Genomic DNA, 17,675 nt, shown 5'->3' with positions numbered 1-17,675 from the left:
GAAATAAGGATAATAATAACTCATCGCAGAACAGTTATGAAAATAAAATAGAATTTATGCAAATCAGATTTAGAATAATGCCTGATGCATATATCACTAAATGCCAGATACTATTTTTATTATCATTAAATATTAAGTAAACTATCACTTCTTAATTTTTTAAAATCAAATGTATAGAAAAATAATAATAGCTATTGAACATTAAAATTGCATTTATATTTCTAAAACAAACAAAAAATAAGCACTGTAAATACTCAAATGCCTCTTTCATAGGTTTTCCCCCATACAAAACCATTCTCTACTCCTCTATGAAAACATCCTTCTGAAATTCTGTAACACTACATACTGTAAACTTTACTTGTTAATTATTTAATAATTTTATTGTCATCATACCCTTTTTTCTATACTGTTTCTTTTTTTTACCAATTCTGCTTTCCCAACTGGATTTTAAGATATTTGAAAGCAAGTAATCGGTCTTATTCTTTCCTATCTTCCCAATATAAATATATCATTAACTACTTAAACATTTCTCAACTTTATTTTTAATCATTTTAAACTGTAAATATTGCATGAAAGAGCTGACCTACTATAATGAAAACACAAGAATCTCGTGGAAGATATTAATCCTTGTACTGTATTTGAAAAACAATTAAGAATAATGCTGGTTCAAAGTATGGTTTATCTCATTTTGTTTTCACAGTGGCTTATGAGAGAGTTGCTATTTCCTTATTTTATTTATGAAGAGCTTGAGACTCATAAAGGTGAAGTAGTTTGCTTAGCATTGCATAGCTAGACAGGGTAAGAGTGCAAGACCAAAAGAAAAAAAGTTTATCTAAATTTAAAGCTTAAAATATCCATTTAAAAAATCTCTAACACTATGTAACTGATTTTATTGGCTTACATGTCTCTATTCTCTTAAGCCTTTCATTTTTTATTTCAATAAATATTCTGGGATATACATACCGATACTCATATTCAAATTTTATAGAAAGTAGCAATGAAACATTTATGCTGTGTCTCTGTTATAAAGAAACAGCCCTTTACTCTAGCTGGAGAGAAATGTCTATGTTAAATATCTTTATAATTTTATGAAGAAGACACTGACCGAAACAAAGAAACAGGCAAGTTTGTTTCTGAAATTCCACTAGGAAACGCTTTCAACAATAGGAGAACATTCAGGTTTATAATTTCATTTTTTTCCATACATCTCCATTACATTCTATTTCTGATCAAAGGGTCATATCTCCATCACATGGTTTAAAATTAACTGTGTGAAACAAAACTCAAGTATTAAAAGCTAAATGTAAAATAAAAAAAAATAAGACATACATGGAAGAATAATTTGAAGAATAAACTTCACCTTCTTATATAGAATCTTGTTATTTTCTGCCAGATGAGCTGGTGTTAAAACATTTGCCATTTAGCAGAAAGTGTTGCTAAGGAAATAATGAAGATGTCAACTCAATATTTTCCTTAGATGTTGTTCTCTCTGACTGTTCTCTAAATTTGACATGTTTTGGAAGTCTGTGTCTTCAACTACATGATGCGCTTGTATATTACTTTGCATATTTCCAATACAGCACTTAGAACATATCAAATTATGTATTATGTATTATGAAATTTCCTTCTTAAATTCGTGAACAATGAAGACCTCTCCAAGATTAAAAAAAGCTGCTACTCCTATATTCTATCTTACCATCCTGCCATTGCCCCTCAGACAAAGCTGCTTTATTTTCTCTGACTACAACACATTCCTTCATTCTTCTATGCTTTTATAAATAGCTTTTCCTTAAAAATTTAAATGTCCTCTTTTCTCACTTCCCTTTTCTTTCTAGCAAGATTTATCCCTCAAGTTTAATTTTATATACTATAGTAGTCATGACTTCATAAAAACTCGTAGGATTATACCTCTGCCATAACTTTTGACTTATTTTGATGTGAATATTTATCAGGTTTTTGCCAAATGGCAAAAACCGCAATTACTTTCGCATTAACTTAATAGCTATGCTTTTTGATTCCTATTTTTGCCTTTTCCTTTGCCTCGCATCCTGTTTTCCTACTGTGTACCTGTTGCTTTTCCATCTTGACTGATTGTCTTGGGCCTATCACCATCAATATCCCATCTTCTTCCCCTTTGTTGAGTCATGTAGGGTATGAACCCTCAGTAGAAAATCATACTCTATGTAGCCTGCAGTGATTGCACTCGGGAATATGCTGGCAACAGAACAGATCAGAAACTTCCCTGATATGACTGCTGGGAAAGAATTCGCTGAACTAGAAGTAATGTCATTCTGGGGCTGTTTTCTTGCCTTCTGGCTGGGGAGAATCTACAGGAAACTAAAGCCAAGTGATGTGAAGGGGAGCCTTCCTGTCATTGTTACACTGCCAAATCCAGTGTAATTATCTGGAATCCAAATCCATCTCTGGACTTCACAGTTTGTAAAATATCCCATTTCCTTTTTGACCAGGTTAACTAGAGTCGAATTTCATTATGTTTTACAACGAGGTGTGTACTGATGAACACAAATTATTAACAGGAGGGCATTTAAATATATAGTTAGGGAACAAAAAGTAGCAAGAACCATTCTAGCTTTGACATGAAAGTTTTCAAATGATTAGAAATGAAAAGTTTGAAAGCTTGTACCTTACTTTGTTTTCTAGCTAACACACCCAATTGTATGCCTTTAGGTTATTTAATAGAGAAAAGTGAAGGTGTATTTGTGTTTCTTTATACAGTACTCAATAGGTTTGGGATGAAGGGGACATTCTTTGGTTCGTGTTGGCTCTTCTAATGATTTTGCATATCTTTGTTTAGAGACTTCCTTTTAACTACTTCCAGCTATCCTAGGTTGGGCTGAAGATCAGACTATCAAATACCCTGTGGGATATACAATAGTTGTGATGTTTGCCTCAGATAGAAATATTTTGCCATGCATTTCTGGATAATGAAGATCCACCTGAAACCCAAGGCATAGGTGTATGGAGAATGATACATTTCACCATTTCACACAGAGCTCTTGCACTTGACAGTGGAAGTAGCAACTGGGCACAATGAAATTCTTTTTTTTTTTTTGCAGATGTTAGGGGGATTTGTGATTTTCATAGTTCCATGATGTAAAGACAAATTAATGTAGTTATGTTGAAGTTTTATGTATGGGAACATGAGTCTATTTACATTTGCTTTTTATGGTAGCAAATACAATGGCAAATCATTATTTTCCTAGTACCTCTTTTATATCCAGTAGAGAACAGCTGGCCCCCATCAATATGGCTATTAGGAGATTAGGAGCTGCTCTTGCCTATTTTTATCTGATTACTGCTGAGTCTCAAATGCCTGTTGGCCCTGAGCAGGGTCAGTATGTGGCATGAGCCTGGCTAGTTATCCTATAACATGTCTCTGAATCTTTGGTCTTGGCTACATGTTTTTAACCAATGATTGAAGCAAGGACACTAGTAAAGAAATTGTGCCTTTTGGGGGGTGGGAGGAAGTGGAAGAAAGTAAGGGGAGGAGCTGTTAGGATAGCAGAGGGTTTAGTTAGTGAGGTTGTGGCTGTCCTTCGTCCAGCAACATGGAGAAACCATGTCTATAGAATGACTCCAGGTTGTGAAAGACACAGAAACCAGAGATGAAAAGACAGTTAATGATGGTATGTCACATTTGGAATTCAATTAGACTAAAAATCTTCTTCAACTAAAAATCAATCTATAGGCTTAGAGATGAAAATATGTGTTGCTAATAATTATATCCTCAGCGACTAGCGTAATGTCTGACACTAATCAGTGCATGGTAAACTAGTGAACCCATGCAAATGCATAAGCTATTATTGAACATGCTTAAGTAGGATCACAAAATCAATAAAATTATTGTTCAGATGAAATTTGTATTTCTTACCTCTCTAAAAATAACAGCACTATTTTGCATATTTATAATCGTATGTGTCTGATAAGTTTTAGTTTCAAATCATATATGTCAAAAGATATAAGGCAAATATATTCTTTTTTTCTCTTATAATTACAAAACCCATTTTATAAAATTATAAGAAAGTACAGTGCAAAAAAAGGAAAATGGAGGGATAGAGTAAAAGGAATATTAAAGGTCAAAATATGATTTCTTGACTTTATCTGGGAGAACACTATCAATCATTGCTACAGTTTACAAGCATTACCAACCTTTTAGAATTATCAGAAATAGGACAAGAGAAACTATAGCTCCTTTTTAACAGTAAATTTTTAAAGACTTGTACTTTAATGGTTTATATTATTTAATTTTGCTTTCATTGAAAATAATTTTAATCTATAAATTGAAAATAATAACCCTCATCACCCAAATTAATTTAGAAAAGTTTATTGATGAAACAGGTCACTAACATTTTTAGTAAACATAATTATATGAGTAATTGAAAAGTGTTATATTTTGAAATATGAAATTTTAATATTCAACTACATAGCATGATGATTGTAGGTTCTAATATGTCTCAGTTATAAGGTAAATATATTTCATGAAAGTACATATGGAATGTCACTTTAATGTAACCTATTTTCATTCATTTAAAGCTTGTTTTGTGCTAACTCATTTTACCACATTTGCATTTAAATGTATTATATATTTCTAGGAAAACAAAATAGGCTTAATAATATTAGTTAATGTGGCTCTAATGTAATTACATTACATACAATATTTTTATTAACTTTTGTTTTCAAAGAGTATTTTTTAGAATTTCTGTACTTAGAAGTATTTTCTTTTGCATGCTAAGAAAATGTCACTGATTCTGTTTGTTCAACTTTATGATTTGCTATTAAAATATAAGTGCCATAATTAAAATATACTATTTGAATTAGAAATAAAGCATGGTGCTGTGGTTATAAAACAGATTTTAAGGTCACTTTCTCTAGATTCAAATTCTGTCTCCTCTACTTACTACCAGCCTACTATAAGATAATCTTTGTAAACATCGTTTTTCTAAAATACAAAGCAGTAATAAAAATATCTTTTAGGATAAATATAAGACATACAGAAGATGTTTTATTGCTCTGATGTCTACATGTGAAAACTGAAGTAAGATTAATGTCTGTATTTCTTGTTTTTCCTTTTTTTTTTAAATGTCAGAATGCTGTTACAGGACTTCCATTTCCAGGGAGATGGAGTAGATGTACCTTTCCAACTTACAACTTACCATCATGATTATTATATAAATACAAAATAGGCCGGGCGCAGTGGCTCATACCTGTAATCCCCCACTTTGGGAGGCCAAGGCCGGTAGATCACAAGGTCAAGAGATCGAGACCATCCTGGCAAACATGGGGAACTGTCATATCTACCAAAAGTACAAAAATTAGCTGGATGTGGTGGCATGTGCCTATAGTTCTAGCAACTTGGGAGGCTGAGGCAGGAGAATTGCTTGAACCTAGGAGGCAGAGGTTGCAGTGAGCCGAGATCGCACCACTGCACTCCAGCCTAGGCGACAGAGTGAGACTCCATCTCAAAAATACAATAAAATAAAATATACAAAATGCTAAATGTTGTAGAGAAGACAGCCAGTCAGGAAGCTAGATAGCCAAAAATGACACAGTTGTCAGTTCTTTATTTTTTTCTTTATTTTCTTCATATACCCCAGACTTAGAGTCAAAGAAGCTGTCAATCTGGAAATGACAACAGGCCCTCCAACTAAATCCTTTTCTCTGTAATCACCAGATTAGAGGCAACATAGCAAAACAGAAAACTTTTAGTCAATAAGCACTCTACCACAACCAAGCACCTCAAGAAGAGCTGTGCCCCTGCACCCTCTACATGTCAGCAAAGTCTGAGTGGTGAGCCTAGACTTCTATCCTTGTAAAACTGTGAATAACTGCCCCAAGAAATTCTCCATAGTAGTAGCAGGGAAGGCCAAAGAGGGAGCCAAAATTTCTATTCCCACAGGCCAGTAATGAGGCTCCTCTAGGCTTCTCTTTCTACTTTTGGATGATGTCAGAGGCAGCCTGGTGGAGAGTCGGGACCTTTACTATTTTGTAATGTCAATGAGGCCACCCCTGCAGAAAGATGAGAGTAAACAGCTTTGGGGAGTCAGAATTCTCACCCCTAGCTGGCAGTGATGAGGAGCCCCTTCCCTTTAAGCATCAACAAAGGTTGAATTGGGAACCTATTAATAGATGTCTACCTCCACCTCACATTAATGAAACATTCATTCATCTGCTACAGACATGAAAAAAAATAGTTATAACAGATGGCTTAAATACAATGTAGAATCTCATAACATAACATGAAAATGTCCAGGTTTCAATCAAACATCACTTGTAGTGCCCAAAATCAGGAGTGATATTATGATACATAATAAGAAATATATATTTTGGTCTTTGACCCCATTTCCTGGCTCATAGCTCCTAAAACCAATAGAATCTCCGAAGTGATATTTTTGCATGCTAATGAGATGACTGATGGCTGAGGCCTCCTTGATAGCCTAAGAATGGGTGTGGGTTGCCAGAGGAATCAACTACTTGATGAGAGGGTTTGAACATTTTATCCCCATTTTTTACTCCAGGTAGGAGAGAGGGGCTAAAATTTGATGCAGTCACCATTGGCCAATGATTTAATTAATTATACCCTATACAATAAGGGCTCCATAGAATAACAAAAGATTGGGGCTTGGAAAGCTTCTGGGCTGACAAACACATGGAAAGTGGTGTGCCCAGGGAGGACAGAGAAGCTCTGTACTCCTTCCCCCAATACCTTGTCTTATGCATCTGTTTCTTCTGTTTCTGAGTTATATCCTTTTATCATCTGGGTAAGAATGGAATGTTTTCCTAAGTTCTGTGAATCATTTTTAGCAACTGATTGGACCTGAGGAAGGGGTTGTGGAAAATTTCAATGAATAGCTGATTGGTGAAACACAGGTAACCTGGACTTGTGATTGACAACTGAAGTGGGAAAGCAGTCTTGTAGGACTGAGGCATTAATCTGTTACATCTGATGCTATCTCCAGGTAGAGAATGTCAGAATTGAGTTAAATTGTAGGATAATCAGATGATGTTAAAAAACCAGTTAGTGTGGAAAATCTTCCCCTACGCTGATAGACATTTTGGTGACCAGAAATATTCTGTGTTGAGTGAGAGTATGGGAGAAAAACAGTTGTTGGTTTTGTTTTTTGTCTTGTTTTCTATACACAAATTTTGATTGATCTCAAACTTAATGAAAACAATCAAGAGAAGTCAATACAGAGATTATAGACATATTAGTTGTCAGACAAAAATTTTAATGCAGACAATGAAATTTTTAGCAAGCACCTAGGAACATACCGGAAACAAATACTAGAAAGTCTCAGTGAAAAATAATCTCAGCAATGAATAGAATATGTCTAGAATAATAAAATGGAAATAGGAAATAAAGTGAAAAATACAATAATCAAAGAAAAGCCAGCTTGAATAACCCAAATTTAGAATCAATGGGATGCAAGAATCAGCAAACTTGAAGATAGAACAATAGAAATTACCCAATCGGAACAATGGAGGAAATAGACTGAAAAAACAATAAGCAGAGTCTCAGGGTTCTATGAGACTATTATCAATGTTTCAATAGTTATGCTATTGAAGTTCCAGAACGAGAAAAGAAAGAGGGTGACAATAAAAAAGTATTTGAGTAACTAGTAGATAAAACTCAATTTGACATGAGACATAGACCTGCAGATTTAAGAAGGTGAGCAAATGTCAAGGAGGATAAATCCAAAGAAATTCACACCAACACACGTCATATTCAAACTTTTAAAAACTAAAGCCAAATAAAATAATCTTGAAAGCAATCAGAAAAAAAAATCTTATCTATAGTGGAGAAACAGATCGAATGGCAGGAATCATGAAGTCCATAATGAAATAATACAGTATATCAAACTGCTAGAAGAAAAGCATTGGTCAACTGGGAGCAGCATGTCCAGTGAAGTTGCTTTTTAGGAATGAAAGAGAAAGGAAGACATTCTTAAATGAAGCAAAACTAAATGAATTTGTCACCAGCAGATCTAACCTCAAAGTGCAGATAAAGGAAGTTGTCTAAACAGAAAGAAAGAAAAGGAAAAAACCCCAAAAACCCTAGTACAACAGGAAATTAAAAAATAACATGGTAAGCATAAATATAGGTAAATAGGCTTTTTTTTCTTCTTCTGTTGAGATTTGTGAATTTTATTCGATGATTGAGTAAAAAAGTATAACCCTGTGTAATAAGGTTTGGAATGTATGTAGGAGCAGTATTAAAAACAATTACATTGTAATTAGGAGGGTAAAATCGAAGCACAATTCTAGCCTTCATCAAAATGGTAAAATGATTACACTGGTTGACTTAACAGGTTATGCTTATAAATATAATACTTAGTGCTATTACTACAGAAACAACACATAGGTATATTTAAAAACACTATAGATTAATCAAAATGAAATTATTTTTAAAAATTTCAAGCAATTCATCAGAAGGCAAGAAAAGTAAAACAGAGGATGAGAATGAGAAAACAAATAGAAAAATAAAATTGCAGACTTAAGCCCTAGCATACCAATAATTTTATTAAATAAAAATGGTCTAAATGCACCATTTAAAGGAAAGACCATAGCATAATAAATTTAAGGAAATTACCTGCTATATATTGTTTACAAATAAATGACTTCAAATACAGCAATATAGGCAGGTTGAAAGTAAAAGGATGAAATAAAGTATATCATGCAAACAAAGTAAGGCAGTAGTGGTTATATTAATATTAAATAAAGGATATTTCAGAGCAAATAAAATAACTAGACAAAGAGACATAATCTAAGAAGGCAGAACAAATGCAATATGTACACAACATAAAACAGAACTGCAAAAATATGAAGCAAAATCTGATAGAACTGAAAGAGCAGACAACCCACAGTTACGTTAGAGACTTCAACAAGCTTCTCTCAACAAGTGACAAGACAACAGCACAGAAAACCAGCAACAACATAGAAGAATGCAATGGCATCAACAACAGAATCCAGTCTACATTTATAGAGCATTCTCCCCAATGACAAAATACACATCCTTTTCAAGTGCCTATGGAACAGATACCAAAATGCATCATACCCTTCACAATAAAATAAACTCAGAACATATAAAATAATTAAAATAAATAAAAGTATCATATTAGTCTGTTCTCACACTGCTAATAAAGATATTCCTGAAACTGGGTAATTAATAAAGGAAAGAGGATTTATTAACTCATGTTCAGCATGGCTCTGGAGACCTCAGGAAACTTACGATCATGGTAGAAGGGGAAGCAAACATATACTCGTTCACATAAAGGCAGGAAGGAGAAGAATGAGTGCCCAGTGGCACATGGGTTTTTCCTCACTGGAATAGACACTTACTCTGGATATGTGTTTGCCTATCCTGCACGCAATACTTCTCCCAAGACAACCATCCGTGTACTCACAGAATGTTTTATCCATTGTCGTGGTTTTCCACATAGCATTGCCTCCGATCAAGGCACTCACTTTATGGCTAAGGTCATGGAATTCACTGGTCTTACCATGTTCCCATCATCTTGTAGCAGCTAGATTAATAGAACAGTGGAATGGCCTTTTGAAATCACAGTTACAACATTAACTAGGTGACAATACTTTGCAGGACTGGGGTAAAGTTCTCCAGAAGGCCATGTATGCTCTGAATCAGCATCAGTATATGGTACAGTTTTACCCATGGCCAGGATTCATGGGTCCAGGAATCAAGGGTTGGAAGTGGCACCACTCACCATCACCCCTAGTGATCCACTAGCAACATTTTGCTTCCTGTTCCTGTGACATTACATTCTGCTGGTCTAGAAGCCTTAGTTCCAGAGGGAGGAATGCTGCCTCCAGGAGACACAACAACAATCCCATTCAACTTAAAATTGCCACCTGGACACTTTGAGCTCCTTCTACCTTTAAGTCAACAGGGTAAGAAGAGAATTACAGTGTTGGCTAGGATGACTGACCCAGACTATCAAGATGAAATCAGTCTAGTACTCTACTGAGGTAAAACAGCGTGTGCATGGAATACAGGAGCTCCGTTAGGGTGTCTCTTATTATTACCATGCCTTGTGATTAAGGTCAATGAGAAACTACAATAGCCCTATCCAAGCAAATCTGAAAATAACCAGATCCTTCAGGAACGAAGGATTGGGTCGAAAACAAAAAACAAACAAAACACACAACCTGCTGAGGTGCTTGCTGAAGGCAAAGGGAATACAGAATGGGTAGCAGAAGAAGGTAGTCATCAATATGAGCTATGAACATGTGACCACCTTCGGAAATAAGGACTGTCATTGTCATGAGTATTTCCTCCTTCTTTTGTTAAAAACATGTTTGTGCATGTATACACTTGTGCAAAGAAAATATCTTCATTTTATTTCCTTTTTCCTTTATCATGAAACATAAGATTTATTTACTTCACATCAGCATTTAAGTATTGTAAAATTTATGTAATATAATAGTATTTGGGTTGGAGATGGGTACATTTCCCTTCATACAAAGGATAGTTGTATTACCTTAGGCATAATTATGACCTTATTATTGTCTTTATTTGAAGATTATGTATCATCTCAAGAGATGTGTATGGGTTCAGGTTGACAAGGGGTGGATTTGTGATGGTTAATATTGAGTGTCAACTTTATTGGATTGAAGGATACCAAGTATTGATTCTGGGTGTGTCTGTGAGGGTGCTGCCAAAGAAGATTAACATTTGAGTCAGTGAGCTTGGAAAGGCAGACCCACATTGAATCTGAGTGGGCTCAATCTAATCAGCTGCCAGCAAGGCTGGAATATAAGCAAACAGAAAAAAGTGAAAAGAAATTCTGGCCTAGCTTCCCAGGCTACATCTCTCTTCCATGCTGGATGTTTCCTGCTCTTGAACATTGGATAGCAAGTTTTTCAGTTTTGGAAATCAAACTGGCTCTTCTTGCTCCTCAGCCTGTAGATGACCTATTCTGTGACCTTGTGATCATGTGAGTTAATACTTCTTAATAAACTCCCCTTTATTTATCCATCTATTCAATTAGTTCTGTCTCGCTAGATAACCTTAACACAATTCTTAAAGATATATGTATCATTCAATGAAAGGTCAAAACTTTTTGATAAGAAAGATAGATAATTTTTGGAAGGATACATTAGAAATCATAACTGATAATTGACTTAAAAATTGAAATATTAGGAGTCAGAGAGACTTGGTTTTCTTATATATTCTTTTTATACTGTTTGCTTGTGTGTCGTTTTTATTATATCATTTTCTTTTCACCCAGAAAATATACTTTTTAAATGCAAAATTCCTATGATAATTTTAATTTCTTTGTTACCAAAAATATATTTTGATGTAATTTCTTTTATTTTATATCTATATGTGAATATTAGGCATTATTTTATTTAATGCTTTGTCCATAGATGTATCTTAATGTACTATTTAGTTCCTCTATGTTTAATAAAATGATGCATAATTCTATTACCCAGCCCTATTGCTTCAAGGATGCAATGTTACAATATAAAATTTCTTAATAATAGTATATGCATTGTAGACATTATATATTTTACTATTTCTTATGATGTGATGTTTACAGAGGAGTGGTTTGAAGGGTTGTAAAATAATTAATATTTATGTTTGATTTACTAGATTGAGCATAAAGGGTGCATTCATAGCAAGACAAAAATGAGTATGTCAGCCTTCAGGATATGTGTCAACAGGACTTCTCAAGGTCCCATATTTCCTTTGAATATTAAGACAATTCCCCATCTATTAATAAATTTTATGATGTCTTTGCTAAATCATGGAATTAGGTTTATCTAGTCTTTTACATCTCAAGCAAAATAATCTTTAAACTTCAGTGTGATTATTTTTATGATTATAGAAACATCTTTTACTAAGTTATATCTTCTGGGTCCCATATCTGTTTTCTTCAAAAAACATGTTACTGTTTCTGGGTTTTGAGGTTCAGGGGAGCCCTCAGCTCCCCTGAGGGGACATTTATCCAGGTTCTTGGTCTATCACTCATCCAAAAATGGGAGAGGAGATCACAGAGCAGTGCACTCATAAAGTAAATGCCGGACTCAAAAGTTTGCAGAAAGTGATTTATTTAGGTAGCGAGAAAGAGAGAAACAGCTAACTCACACTGAGTGAGAAGGAAAAGCCGTTCTCACAGTGAATGAGAAGGGTTTGCAGAGGGGGAAAACCAGAGAAGGAAAGCCGTCCTCACACTGAGTGAGAGAATCCAGAAAAATGGATTTCAGGAGAGGAATGCAGCTTCCACACTGAGTGGCAGGAAATAGAGAGAGAGATGGAGTTTAGGAGAGGAAAGACAGCTTCCTTGGGAGAGTGTGGAAAGGGACCCCAGAGGGGGAAAATCTGCCCAGATGAGGGAAACAGGGACTTTTATCCTGGGAGGAATTCCCTCCTTCTCCAAGCTCCCTGGCCAATGAAAAGAGTTCCCTTAAACTTCTGCTGGAGTGATTGACATTCGATCCTTTCCACTCACAATAATTTAAAACAGAGACGGTTAAATCTCCAGGATGGGGAAAGATGGGATGGGGGCACGGTGCTGGGAAGTTCTTGCCCTTGAAACTACGCCCCCTGGTGGACCCAGAAAGAGAACACCTTCCCTCATTACAATACCAAAGCACAATTATTGTTGAGTGAAGCATGTGATATCTGAGTTTCTAGTGCAACTGTCTAAAATAACCTGTTATAGACCTTCAGATTTAGTTCAATATTTGGCAGAAGCTTAACAGCTCAGTTCTGATTAGAATCTATAATATCATAGCACTTGATGTAGTAATGGCTTACTATGTTTTAAAATACCACTGATCATCAGAAAAATAAAATAAAAATTAAAAATAATGGGAAGAAAGGGTTATGTATAGGTGATTTTATTTTCATAGAGCACTCTGTCACTTGAATAATATTTTTCAGCATTTCCTAGGTATTTAAGAGGATTTCTTTTAATTAAGTCATACAGATCAATAAAATTCTCTCATTTTTTCTAGCCATTATCAAAGAACTTCCAATATATGGAAATCAGTAACACTGAATGTATCCTAATATTTAAAATGTAAAATATCAGAAAAAAGATTAAAATATATATTTAGATTAATAGATACATACATTTACCCATATTTTTAGTGACATTTTATTTCTTAAACTTTCAAACTATTACTAAATCAGTAATGATATTGTGCGTAAGAAGCATAACAATACATAGTTAGAAAACCAATTGTTCTCCAGATAATGTTTTGAATTAATCTATTACTTTCATTTTCAAAGGAGAAATAGTTTTGAATGGAATGCCACCAACCATTATAGAACAATTCTTCTCTGCAATTGTTTGATTGAAGGTTTCAATTATTTATTGGTGGAAAACCTATGCAGTGACCCTATGTAGAACATTTTAAAAATGTAATGAAAAAGGGAGGTATTTAAGGTACAGTTCATTAAAATGCCAAAGAAATACTTAAAATACAGTATTAATAAAAATGCAAATCTGGTGATTTTGCTCTTTTAACTTAAGCTTGAGTAACAAACACGATGAATGTAATCTGTAGGTAACTTTAAAGAATAACTTTTATACAAAAATAAATTTAGAGAAAAGCTTTGAATTTTTGACAGGTATTCACTATTTAATTTTCCTACTGTTTTTCCAGTCATATGTGTTTTATTTAGTTTTTCTCATTCAATTTTCAGTCATTTCTGATTCATTTTTAACTTGTGTTGAAAAAATATTTAAATAGCCAAATCACATAAATACACAACACGTAGACATGCACAGAATGGAATTTGATGTGATGTTTCAGAAGCAGCATAATAAAAAACAAAATATAAAAAAAGAATATTTTAAAATAAAATAATTTAGAAAGTTTATAAAAGTAATTTTCTCTCATCTCTATTCAATGATCCATATCTTTAATTTCTCATCTATATAGAATTGTACTTAAACATATCATTGGCTCAATCAATAACTGTAGTGTTGATTGACTCCTCTAATGTAAGGAGAGTTAATATTCCAGTTTATGAGTGATTTTACCCTGAACACTCCTAAAACTTAATGATAAAAAGTGTGATATAGCTAACATTGCTGCTATTCAAAAAGTTTGCATGAAAATATTGCAAGTAATGAATCCTTTCTTCTACTAATTGAACATTCTTAAAAACCAATGATAAGTATTGTATCCATTCAGCAGAAATAATAAATGTTTTTCAAAAACTTTGCATGTAAACATGTAAAAACCCACATCAAAAGAAAGGTCCTTCTGATTGTTTAAAAGTATTCCTTGCTATGTACACTGCTAACTTTTAAAACAGGTTTGTATTGGCCAAATAGAATTTTTTTTTTGAAGCAATATTTTCACTTCATGTAGTGTCACTATAAAAAATACCTGAGGGTGGGTAATTTATGAAGAAAAGAGGTTTATTTGGCTCACAGTTCTGCAGGCTTTACAGGAAGCATGGGACCAGCATGTGCTTCTTATGAGGGCCTCAAGCTACTTCTGCTTAAGGCAGAAGGTGAACTGGAGCAGGTGTGTGTAGAGATTACATGGCAAGAGAAAGGAAGTCGGGATGGGGGACTATCAGGTTCTTTTAAACAACTAGCTGTCCTAGAAACTAATAAGTGACAACTCACTCCTTCCTCCACGTGGGGTGTGAAGCTACTCATGAGGAATTCATCCCCATGACCTAAATGCCTCCCATTTGTCCCCACCTCCAACATTAAGAATAAATTTCAACATGAGATTTGCAGAGACAAACATCAAAACTATAGCAGTAACTATTCAATGATTAGAAACAATACACACGTGAATATGATATTAGAATCAAAATTGTTTTTATTTAATTCTAGAAACCTCTTATCACCTTATTATATAGTTTGGCCATTTCATGAAGAAAAATGCACTCATGTCCTTTCTTGGGTAAGTTAAACTGTGTTCCCTGACCTTTTTTGTGGTATTTATATAGGAATTTTATTCTGGTTAAGGAGGCATTTGGAAGGAAATCATCATTCATGGAGCCTTGACTAAATCCCAGAAACTATGATAGATAGTCTTTTTAAACTGAACATAATTTTCTTTCCTCTACTTTGCCTCTTAATAATATGTTTGCAGTGAGCCACCTTTTTTGAGGGCATTTGTAACATGATGATATTCACAATCTGCAGCTGAATATATAAAAAAGTGAAAATCCCCTAAGGGACTATTTTATATACACTCAGCAAGTCCACTAAAGTAAGCAGCCTAATGAAATGACGTTGGGACAATGTAAAAATCTAGATCTACATACCTATGCTACAGAAATAGTCAAAAATTTAAGCAAAATATATTTATAATAAAATATATGTGTTATATATATCTACATAGTTGATTCATCCTTAGTTATTAAAAGCATTTTAAAATAGCAACTTATCCCTGTTTTTTGTTTGTTTGTTTGGCACAATCTTGGCTCAATGCAACCTCCGAGTCCTGGATTCAGTGATTCTCCTGCCTCAGACTCCCGAGTAGCTGAGATTCGAGGTGCACCCTACCACACCCGGCTGACTTTTGTATTTTTTGTAGAGATGGGATTTCATCATGTTGGCCAGGGTGATATCGAACTCCTGACCTCAGGTGATCTGCCCACCTCAGCTTCCCAAAGTGCTGGAATTACAGGCATGAGCCACCATGCCCGGCCAGCACTTTCTTATATGCTGTAAAATGTGTTCGCAGTGGTGTTTCCTTGTTTATTCACTTATTCCAAGTGCTCAGAAGAGTATCTGACACACAGTAGGTTCTTAATATATGTTTGAAAAGCTGAATAATTTAACCATGAAAACATTTTTATTCAATGCTATGTGAGGAGAGAACAGCATGCCACAAAATACTTGCTTTCAAAGTCAATTTCTCTGGCTTTATATCCATACAGCACATTGGATACGTTTTAACTGTATGTTCATTTAAAAGAAAAAAGATGGAAGAATATTTACAAAAGCATAAACACAAATTATTATCTTTTGGTTAATAGATAATTGTCTCTTTACATTTTTCTTTCCTTGACTTAGTTTTGCCACTGTTCTATTTATTTTTAACTAATATATATATAAATATACTTTACATTTTCACTTAGTCAAAATAATTTTGATTAAACAAAAAACAATGCATTTCAGAAGTGTAATAATTTTATACATCAGTATAATTTTTTTTTTTTTTTTGAGACGGAGTTTCGCTCTCGTTACCCAGACTGGAGTGCAATGGCGCGATCTCGGCTCACTGCAACCTCCGCCTCCTGGGTTCAGGCAATTCTCCTGCCTCAGCCTCCTGAGTAGCTGAGATTACAGGCACGCGCCACCATGTCCAGCTAATTTTTTTTTGTATTAGTAGAGACGGGGTTTCACAATGTTGACCAGGATGGTCTCGATCTCTTGACCTCGTGATCCACCCACCTCGGCCTCCCAAAGTGCTGGGATTACAGGCTACATCAGTATAATTTTATATGTCCTACTATTCAATAGAACATCATAGCTTATTCCTCCCATCTAACTGTAACTTTGTGTCTGTTGGCCAGTCTCTCCCCATCTACCTTTCTCCCTCCTTTTATCTTTATTCCCTCCTGGTAATCACTATTTTACTCTCTACTTCTATAAGAACAACTTTTCTGATTCACGTATGAGTGAGATCATGTGGTATATGTCTTTCTGTGTCTGGCTCCATATTGTCTTCTATAATGGCTGTTATTAATTTACATTCCCGCCAGCACTTTGTAAGGGTTCCCTTTTCTCTACATCGCTGCCAACACTTGCTGTCTTTTGATTTTTTGATAATCATTCTTTCTGGAGTGAAATGATACCTCTTTGTAGTGATGGTTTGCATTTTCCTGGTGATTAGTGACATTGGGCACTTCTTTACTCATCCATATGTTGATCTGGTATCTTGTCTGTTGTGAATAGTGCTACAATGAACATAGAAGTAGAGGTATCTTTTTGATGTACTGATGCATTTTTTCTATGCCTTTTGATCATTTGTATGTCTTCTTTTGAGAAATGTCTTGTCAGGTCTTTTCCACATTTTTTAATTGGCTTGTTTTTGGTTGTTGTTTGAGATCCTTATATATTTTGATTATTAACCTCATATTAGATTTATAGTTTGAAGATTTATTCTCCCAATTTAGGCTGTGGTTTGGTCTGTCGATTGCTTCCTTTGCTGTGCAGATGCTTTTTAGTTTCATATAATCCCATTTATTTACATTTGCTTTTGAGGTTTTATTCAAAAATCCCAGCCTAGAACAATGTCATGAAGTTTTTCCTTTGGGTTGTCTTCTAGTGGTTTGCAGTTAGGAGTTTACAGTTAAGTCTTTAAGCCATATTCAGTTAACAATCTGTGTATGGTGAGAGTTAGGGGTCTGATTTCATTCTTCCACATACGGATATTCAGTTTTCCCAGCACCATTTATTGAAAAGGCTGTCCTTTCTCCATTGTGTGTACTACTCAGCAACTTTGTAAAAATTAAGCTTGCTCCAGTTGTGTGGATTTATTTATAATAATGCCTGTTTTAGAAAAAATGAGGTAATGGAAGTTAGACTTGTCAAATCACTTGGCCCAAAGAAATCACCAGGTAATTACGTGAACTAAAGCTGTCAATGTATACTGAAGGTTAAATTATGAAGCACTTGTTATGCCTTCCTTGCTACCAGATTAGTAATTTA

The sequence above is a fragment of the Aotus nancymaae genome, unplaced genomic scaffold (genome assembly GCF_030222135.1).
Source record: "Aotus nancymaae isolate 86718 unplaced genomic scaffold, 86718_ANA_hifiasm-v0.15.2.pri h1tg000020l, whole genome shotgun sequence".
NCBI classification, from domain to species: Eukaryota; Metazoa; Chordata; class Mammalia; order Primates; family Aotidae; genus Aotus; species Aotus nancymaae.
The sequence above is the reverse complement of the archived record's forward strand: the minus strand, read 5'-3'. Positions refer to the sequence as shown.